Source organism: Pogona vitticeps, chromosome 2 (assembly GCF_051106095.1).
Source record: "Pogona vitticeps strain Pit_001003342236 chromosome 2, PviZW2.1, whole genome shotgun sequence".
Classification (NCBI taxonomy): Eukaryota; Metazoa; Chordata; class Lepidosauria; order Squamata; family Agamidae; genus Pogona; species Pogona vitticeps.
Genome location: NC_135784.1, coordinates 233,620,235 through 233,630,231, shown reverse-complemented (window position 1 = coordinate 233,630,231; position 9,997 = coordinate 233,620,235). Strand labels below are relative to the sequence as shown.

Genomic DNA, 9,997 nt, shown 5'->3' with positions numbered 1-9,997 from the left:
TAAAATCAAAATTAAATGGGGGAAATAAATCAAAGCCTTTACCTAAACTTCCCCAAATTAGACACAGAGCAGGAGCAGACTGTCTGCTACATCTGTGCCACATTTGGTGCTGATCCAAAATCCAATGTTGAAGTTCTAATAATTTTCTTCTTTTTTAAATTGCCTTGTAGCATATTGCTTTGCTTTGCTAGCACAATAAAATCACTGCAGTGTGAGACTCTTTCTTTCCTTGGTTCATGACTGGTACTGTCACCACCCTCCTAAGCAATGGATAATCCTGGCCCAAACAGATAGAATGAGTGCCTCCTCTCAGATGTACCAGTCTTTCCACTTCTGACAATATGCTGGAAATAGAGTAGGGTGGGCATGCCAGTAACATCTATGAAGCCTTGTCAGGTCATTTTGTGCCCTCTGCACTTCTCTGTGTCAGGCTTTACTTCCTGACCCATGGATTTTCTGCGTCCTGTGCTTTCTTCTCTTTCTATGATCCTCCGCCCTGCTGTACTTCTAAAAAAAAAAAAGCGTGCTGCTTATATACTGCCCCATAGCGCTTCAAGCACCCTCTGGGTGGTTTACAATTTAATTACGCAGGCTACACATTGCCCCCCCCCCCCAGCGAGCTGGGTACTCATTTTACCGACCTCGGAAGGATGGAAGGCTGAGTCAACCTTGAGCCGGCTACCTGGGATTTGAACCCCAGGTCGTGAGCACAGTTTTAGCTGCAGTACAACGGTTTAACCACTGCGCCACAAGGCTCAGTGGTTAAGCTAAAAGCTTTTTCTCCTCCTCCTTTCTTGCATCACACCTATCTCCCTTTATGTGAGAGCTGCCAGTTTATATTTCAAAATTTGATTTCAACCTATAAGATACACCAACCTGCTTCATTAATTCTTCATTGTTCTGTTATTTCTTCTTGTCCCTTGATTGCCCATTTAACTTCTTTTCGGATCCTTTCTTTGAGCTTGCTTCCCTCATTGGGGATATGGATTGTCCGGCCATTGACCACAATCTGAGACCGGTCTTTCTTTAGAAACCATGCAGTGGTGACCTTTAAATTCTACAAAAGGATGAAACATGGTTTTTAAAAAAATGGATCTGCTAACTTATATATGCCACAGCTTCCACTCCGTTTGCTTGATTTTCTAAAGTATTTTAATGTAAAGGGTATTTCCACATAAAGGGGTTCTAGTATTAATTAATCGAAAGACATTATGCAGATATTCCTTTTTCTCCTTCCTAATGGACTTTTTTAATTGTAAAAGGGGTAGAAAACATGGGAAGAGTACAAGTAAGAGAGACCAATATAAAAATCGCCATAAAATTCTCTGACTGAGTCTGGACAATTGCACAATTAAAAAAAAACTCAGACAAGTCTAGGGAAGAACAAACTTATATGTTTTCAATAGACCACACTTTGAGTATTTTCTCACTTCAGACATTGACATGTACAGCAAGACTCTTCTCAGTTGAAATCAATATATTGTGCCTGTGATAAGTGGTTTAACCATGCCATTACTTTATAAATTACTTTTTAATTAACATTTATGTTTCTTAATGTAGAAATACTGCTGTGATATTAAACACTTCTGCAGTATACTTGATATCAGTTTAATAGCTGATGAGCACCACAAAGGAGCCCAACAGAAAGACATGCTTAGCACCTCAATGTAGTTCTTGTTCTTTGACAGCATTTCCTCTCTTCCTCCATCTATTACATCAAATCTTCTGTTAACTGCCACTCTAGCCTTACGTCGTCTGAAGAAACTCAGCACTGGTGCTCAATTTCAGTGCTCCACCCTCAGACTCATGGTATGAAGGATCAGAACCTAAATGGAGTATTCAAGCAAAACCCTCTACATGTCTCGGAGTCTGTCCTTAGTAATTCAGCTTATGAAACCTCCTTTTGAGCTACTATCCACAGCATCTTTGGACTTACAGTAGGCCAAGACAGCCAATACAATGGCATGCCATGCAGGAGAACTTTGTATTTTGATGGTAGAGCAGTCATATTTAGTTCGCACAAGGACAAAGTTATCCTTCATCCTGGCCTTCCCTTCCTACCTAAAGGTGTTGCAGATGATTGCATCTCCCAGAAAATGCTCCTACTGGTCTTGGTCCCATTGCCTATATTCACATGGAAATGAGCGCTGCTAGGGATGGGATTTTCTGGACTACAAATGCATTAATTCTCCATCCTTGGGCTTCTGCCTATCTTACAAAGCCTAAATATGATCCATCTGGGAAAAGACCAATACCGAAAGGCTTTGAGGCTCAGCTAGGCCAAGCTTTCTGTGTCTGCCTTGGTGCTAGTTGGGAGCTTTCCCCCCCCCCTGAGCTGGAAGTGTGGACAGAGTTAGGCCTAGCTGAGCTTCAAAGTCTCCCAATTTAGATATTTTTCGCAGGTGTGTAACATTTGGGTTATGTAAGAAATATAGAAGTCCCAGAATGGAGAATTTATGGTATTTGTAATCTAAAAGGCCCCAAAATCCCATCCCTGGGTACAGCAAAGAGAGCAATTGTAGTTTACACCCAAAGAATGGCCATATTTAGAAAGTCTCCATAACTGTTTCTGGTTCATTCTGACCACCAATAGCTTCATCATAAATTACTTCAATAGATTATGAAGACTATCACATTGGTGTACCAAATTGTTGAAAACACTATTGGCAGCTATTTTAGAGAGTCACTCTACTGGAGGTTTCGCTGTTTCCATTGCCTTCCTAAAAGGAGCTGCCTTACCTGAACAGTATCAAGCAGCAATTTTGTCACTGCCATCAAATTTTATCTGGCACTTTCATCTTGACACCAGATCTCAGAGGGATGCTTCTTTGGGAGAGCAAGTCTCTTTGCCTTGCTCCAGCAATTATAGATTGCTGCCTGCCTGACATTTTCAGTTCGGTTTTTTAAAGAGATAAAATAAAGCCTTTACCCATACCTGTGACACATAGATACCACAAGGAAAAATAGGTTGCTTAGTGTAATATTAGGTCTTTGAACAAGAAACTTTTTAAGTCATATAAAAGAGAAACTCTCAGTTTAATATGCTGACTAAGATGGATTTGAACACTCTTTAAGGGAAGAATATATTTATTTACAGTATTTTCATGTACACAAAAAAATCCCAGGTCATAGCATCACGAAACAATAACACCATACAAACCAAAAGACTGTAAAAGCAACAGCAGAAGGCAAAATTCAAATCTTAAAACTCAAAAAGTAGCCAAAGTCATTCAAGCAGCAAAAAGTTTATTTTAAATTTTTTAATGGGAAAGGGAAAAAAAGATGAAAAAGTCCACATGTAGGCATCCTTCAGTCTCGAGAAACTATGGTAACGTGCTCTGAATTGAAGACTTGGAACAGCGCCTAGTGTGGCTGAGAAGGCCAATTCGAGAGTGACAATCCCTTCCACATTGAAGACAAATACAGGCTGTCCCCTGTCCAGCTCCCTGCTTTTGCTGGTTTCAGGACATCCTCTTTGCCTTGGCCTGCTGGACAAGTGTCTCTTCAAAATGGAAGAGGCCATGCTGCACTGCCTGCCTCCAGGCTGAATGCTCAGACATCAAGGTTTCCCATCTGCTGAGGTCCATTCCTAAGGCCTTCAGATCCCACTTGCAGATATCCTTGTATCGCAGTTATGGTCTCCCTCTGGGGAGAATTCCCTGCACTAATTTTCCATACAGGAGATCTTTTGGAATCCAACCATCAGCCATTCTCACTACATGACCAAGCCAACGAAGATGTTGCTGTTTCAGTAATGTATACATGCTAAAAATTCCAGCTCGTTCTAGGACTACTCTATTTGGAACTTTATCCTGCCAGGTGATACCAAAAATGCATTCGAAACAATGCATGTGGAACATGTTCAGCTTCCTCTCCTGCCGTTCACAAAGGGTCCAGGACTCACTGCAGTACAGGAGTGTGCTCAGGACACAGGCTCTATAGACTTGGATCTTGGTGTATGCCGTCAACTTCTTATTAAGCCACACTCTCTTTGTGAGTCTAGAGAACATGGTAGCTGCTGCGACAATGTGTTTATCCAGCTTGACATCTAGAGAGAGGGTGTCAGAGACTGTTGAGCCAAGGTATACAGTGGAAATCTATGTAAACGATCTGAGATTCTAGGGGAAACTAGGGTAACTAGGTAGTACAGTATCCTAGAACTGAGAGGAAATTTTTATGAAAATACAATTTTGAAACTTCTCATTTAACACGGTCTGTGGGGAATATGCTCTGTTGTTGTTATGTGTCATCAAGTCTCCTCTGACTCATGGTGATCCTATGAATGAGAAGTCTACAAAATGTCCTGCTCTCAGCCACCCCACTCAGCTCTTGTAAGACTCAAGCCTATGATTACTTTTAGGGAGTCAGTACATCTCGTTTTGGTTTTCCTTTTATCCTACTGCTTCCAACTTTTCCCAGCACTATTGTCTTTTCCAGAAAATCTTGCCTTCTTATGATCTGCCCTAAGTAGAACAGCCCCTGTTTCAACATTTTTGCCTCCGGAGATAGTTCAGGCTTGATTTGATCTTAAACCCGCTTATTTTCTTGCAATCCACAAAGCTTTCCTTCACCACTATATTTGAAATTATTTTTTTTTCTTTTCAGCTTTCTTAACTGTCCCACTTGCGCACCCATACATGGGAACTGGAAATACAAGCGTGTGTATCATCTTGGTCTTGCTCTCCAGTGACACATTCTTGCACTTGATGGTCTTTTCTAGTTCTGTCATCACTGCCCTTCCTATTCCCCAGTCTTCTTCGAATTTCTTGGCTGCAGTCTCCATTTGAGTTGATGATTGAACCAAGGTATACAAAAACTCTAATTCCGGTTTTTCCTGTTGCTTCCTTTGCTAGCCATCTTTCCCTCACTCCTCCATTTTCTGCTCTGTGAAACTCACTGTACAGAGATGTAGTGCCACACTATACATAAAAGAACAAAGCCACTTCAAGTAAACATTTTTGTGTCTTATATCCAAGAAGCCTTTTTTTTTATTTTTCCAAGTGAAAGCGTAAAATTAGGTGGGATCTCTCCATGTTTTTTTTCTGCATTAAAAGAAAATAACTAAAATTCTAAATCCTCCAGCAAAATGATCATTGTCTGGAGAAGGCGCACCCAACAGCATAGTAGTTGCCACCACTCCTTCTGCCTTTCCTACAGTACGTTACATCTCAGTCCTTTTCCACACCCTAAGCTTTTGTGAGAGCTTTTAGAAGGCTTACCACCAACCCACAGGTACCGGTAATTGTTTTCCAGGCTTTGGGCTGCTGCTGCTGCTCAATACATAGGCTCACAGTTCACAATGCTTGCTACCTTGCTCTGAATGGCATAATGGTCCTTTGTGTACTGGCTTTCTTCATCATCCCGCTACTCCCGGCTTGCAGGTGTGCTGGCATTGTACAGTTAGAACACTCATACAGACACAGTCATGCTGATCCAGTGAGTCCCGACACCAACTCAGAATCTGTGGAGATGGATATTTTAAAGCCACTCCGTGTGTTGTGTAACTATAATCTGGTGAAAGTGCATGCTAATAAGAATCTGGCACTATAAGCATATGCTGTGGAATAGCTGTCGGACTGTGAGGAAAGAAAGAAAAGCAGGGAATGTATTAAAATATTAATATCCATAAAATATTAGCATCTGTGCATAGATGGGACATTAATCCTGTAGCTAATGGAAATTGCATATTTACAAGTTAGCATTACTATCTGCAAGTCATATAATAAATTATGATTTAATGTTGTTTATACTAACTTGCACGTATTAGAAGAATCATACACAAAGCTCTGAATGTTCTATGTGCATACTTTGGACTGGTCTGGAATTATAATTGAACAATGACATTGCTGAAATGGTTTTATTCAAATATGGCTGTAATTTAAGGTATTTAACCAGCACAATATAGCATTTAAAGAACACTTTAACCAGAATTTGCTAGAGCATTTGTAACCCCACCATACATCTTTTTTGGTTCACAACCCTCTCCCTTTTGTTGCTTGATTCTCACAATCTTGTTTGCCAAGTCTAATATTGTTCACATCCGTTGTATTTTCTCCTTTTCAAAGCTATGAGGGAGGGAGGGAGGGAGGGAGGGAAGGAAGGAAGGAAGGAAGGAGACCCTGCCTATCTGATCACACTAGATTTGTGTGCCTACTTTTCTTAAAATATAAATTGCCCAATTTGAATGAGACCTGTATGGGCTAAAACAAAGAAGATATAGGGCCTGTTGATAGAAGTAAGTGTTTGTGTGTGTTAATAATCATAGCACTTAAGGCTGTGCATCTATGATTCAGTTTGCTTAGGTCTGTATGAGATATCGAATGCATAGTGTTGAGCGGAACTCATAAAATCAATTTTTAGAGTCATTAGTTATATAGTGCCAGTGCCTCCAAATTTATTGCCAATATAGTTACAGTTCTTTAAAAGTGACTCTTTACTTCCCTATTTCACAAAAGCAACTGGAACAGCTACGTTTAATTGCTGCTATGTGCTTCAAGTCACTTCTGACTTAGGGCAATGCCAGCAGGGTTTTTGAGGTATGTAAAATGTTTACAGAGTGATTTACCATTGCCGCTCTGCATGAGTTTTCATGAACCTGAACCCAGGTTTCTTAAATCTTGATCCAACATTCTGTCCTTTCTTTCCATCTGTTATTTGTATCCAGATATAATAATTCCCTAATTCCCTAGCAGATAAAATTGGAACAATTATTCCCCCTATTGTTTCTTCATGCATGCTCTGTCTCTTGTGAAGGAAGGAGTAGAAGAAACACAGGTTGTTTACTATTTTAAAGGGTGGAGCAACCCAAAAAATTCTACAGCACCTATAACAGAAACAATGATGAATCATGTTTTTTGATAAGAGATAATGCTGAGTAAATAGGTATAATAAGCTGCCCTAAAATGAAGACTTTCATAGACTCATAGAATAATGAAAGGGGCCTATAAGACCATCAGGTCCAACTCCCAGCTCAGTGCAGGAATACAAATCAAAGAATATCTGCCAGGTGGTTGTCTATGTTTCTCTTGAATGCCTCCAGTGTTAGAGCACTCACCCCCTCTTGAGATAATTGGTTCCATTGCTGTACTGCTCTTAACAGGACATTTTTCCTGAAATTCAACCAAAATCTGGATTCCTTTAACTTGAACTCATTCTTGCATGCCCTGCACTCAGGGATGATTGAGAACAGATCCTCCCCCTCCTCTGAATGACAGCCTTTCAATTGTTTAAAAAGTGCTATCATATCACCACTCAGTATTCCTTTCTCAAGGCTAAACATCCCAATTCTTTTAACCTTTCCTCATAAAGCTTGGTTTCCAGGTCCCTGATCATCCTTGTCACCCTCCTCTGAACTTGTTCCAATTTGTCAGCGTCCTTCTTGAAGTGTGGTGTCCAGAACTGGACACATTTCTCAAGATGAGGCCTAACCTAACCAGTGCTGAATAGAGGGGAACTAGTACATCATGGGATTTGGAGACTATACTTCTGTTAATGCATCCTAAAATAGCATTTACCTTTTTTGTAGCCACATCACACTGTTGGCTCATATTCAACTTGTGACCTACAATGACTCCAAGATCCTTCTCACTTGTAGTATTGCAGCATTGCTGAGCCAGTTATCCCCCATGTTGTATCTGTGTGTTTGGTTTCTTTTTCCAAGGTGCAGTAAGGTAAAGGTAAAGGTTCCCCTTGACATTTTTAGTCCAGTCGTATCCGACTCTAGGGGGCAGTGCTCATCCCGTTTTTCAAGCCATAGAGCCAGCACTTGTCCGAAGACAGTTTCTGTTGTCACGTGGCCAGCGTGACTAGGGAGCGCCGTTTTACCTTCCCACCAAGGTGGTACCTATTTATCTACTCGCATTTACATGCTTTTGAACTGCTAGGTTGGCAAGGAGCTGGGACAAAGCGACGGGAGCTCACTCCATCACGTGGATTCGATCTTACAACTGCTGGTCTTCTGACCCTGCAGCACAGAGGCTTCTGCGGTTTAGCCCACAGCGCCACCACGTCCCAAGTGCAGTACTTTGCACTTATTCCTGTTAAATTTCATTCTGTTGTTTTCAGCCCAGTGCTCAAGCCTTTCTAGATCATTTTGAATGTTGTTTCTGTCTTCCAGGGTATTAGCTATTCCACCCAATTTTGTGTCACCCGCAAATTTGATGAAGAGAACAGGTAATTCAGTTGACATAGCCACCTAGAGTGGTCTTTTAGACCAGATGGGCAGGGTATAAATCAAATAAATAAATAAATAATATTTAATTGATGAAGCAAGTAGGTGTAGCTAGGAGGACACTAGTACCACCTGTCTTCCAGCTTTTTCAGACTACATGTCCTATAGTCCCTGACCATTAGCCAAAGCGGTTGGCGTTTATGTGTTAGCATTGAAAACATACTGAAGGTACCTGGTTGCACAATAAAGTTAGGCATAGTAAAGAAAAAGATAGGGATATGAGTCTTGTGGCTTTCTCTATTGCTGCTTCCATACTCTGGAAGTCTGTCACACAGGAGGCTAGACTGGTCCAATAAACCAAGAAGAAGAAAAATCCTTTTTTTCTCTTGCTGAGATTTCTCTGTTTGAGAAGTCGCCATTGCCACCCCAAAATCCTATGCAATTTCATGGATATTTCACTCTTTTTTCCTGGAATAAACACCTATTTGCACATAATTATTACTATTCCTGTGCATGATGGCATCATTGCTGTACAAGATTCCTTAGAAAGGATATTGAGCCACATAGAAATTGGCAGCTTCCTGCACAAAAGAACCTCCCAAAAATGGGAAGAAATAATGGAAAAGCCAAAGGAAAAGTGTTCTTGAAAGAGGGGAGGAGGAGGAGGAGGAGGAGGAGGAGGAGGAGCTGAGAAATCTCACTGGTGCAGAGGAACACCCTGAGAAGAAATCTTGACATGGCAAGATTTGGGAAATCACTAAGAAATAATTTTTTTTCAGATAATCTTCATATTTCTAGAAGCAGCTTGTTTCTTCAGCAGGATGAGTTGCTTGGTGAAAACAGTAAACAAAGCTTTGGCAGAATGCATGTTGTTGTTGTTGTTGTTGTTGTTGTTGTTGATGTTGTTGAGGCTTGTCTTGGTTTGGCATGGTGCCACACACTCCCCTCACCTGCCTCTTTTGCATGCTTAATCGTTCCCCAGGTTAAGCATGCTTCCCAGATTATTATATTAAAAATAACATCTGGATTAAAGCAAGTTTGAAAGTGCACATGTTTTTAAAAAGTACAGCCCCCAGCTATTTTTAAAACATTATGAATAACTTAAAAATGTAAGTCTTGAAGGGCCTCTGAAATGTTCTTTAAAAAATTTATTCATGTTACATCAATAAAATAACATGATCCCACTTCCTGCATTACGGTTAAAATGCAGCTTCATTACATTCTCTAACCTCAACCCCCAACAAGTTACTTTTTAGAAGCAACTTCTTACTTTCAAGTTCTGCATGGAAGCACTTGGAACAGGGCTACATTAACCAAACAAGGAGGATGATATTTATCTTGGTGCAGCAGGCAGCACACAAACTGGTAATTTCCTCCACTTAACAAAATGATACTCTTAAACTGCAGTAAAGACTGACGTTTAAGAAGAAAGATAATTTCCATTTTCTTTTATGGAAGACAATTGCAATAGGAATGAGCTGAGTACACCTGGTGAAACTGGAATGCTTCCAGGTACATCTCTTTTAAAGACAGGACAGTGAGCTCCTATTGAGCCATGGAACATCATTCAAGAGCATGAACAACACTGTTGTCTGAGCCTGTTGACAGAGATCAATATAAAAATGCCCTTTGCAAGTACACTCTGCATAATTTCTTTCCCATTCTTGTCACAGCTGCCTCCCACTATTTGTAAACCACCACGAATGGAAGAAGCAGCACTCTTTGTGTGAGAAAAACAGAAGGAGGATTTACTGGTTGACAGAATCCCCTGACTTGTAAAAGTTTATTCACTCCCTCAAAATGACAGCATGTAGAGGTGATTGTGTC

General features: G+C 40.6%; 1 protein-coding gene across 5 annotated transcripts in view; it reads left to right on the top strand.

The window, feature by feature from the left end:
- The window catches only part of TRPM3 (transient receptor potential cation channel subfamily M member 3), a 534,030-nt gene that overhangs the window by 292,144 nt on the left and 231,889 nt on the right, over window positions 1-9,997 (top strand). The gene's annotated exons all lie outside the window — the stretch shown is intronic.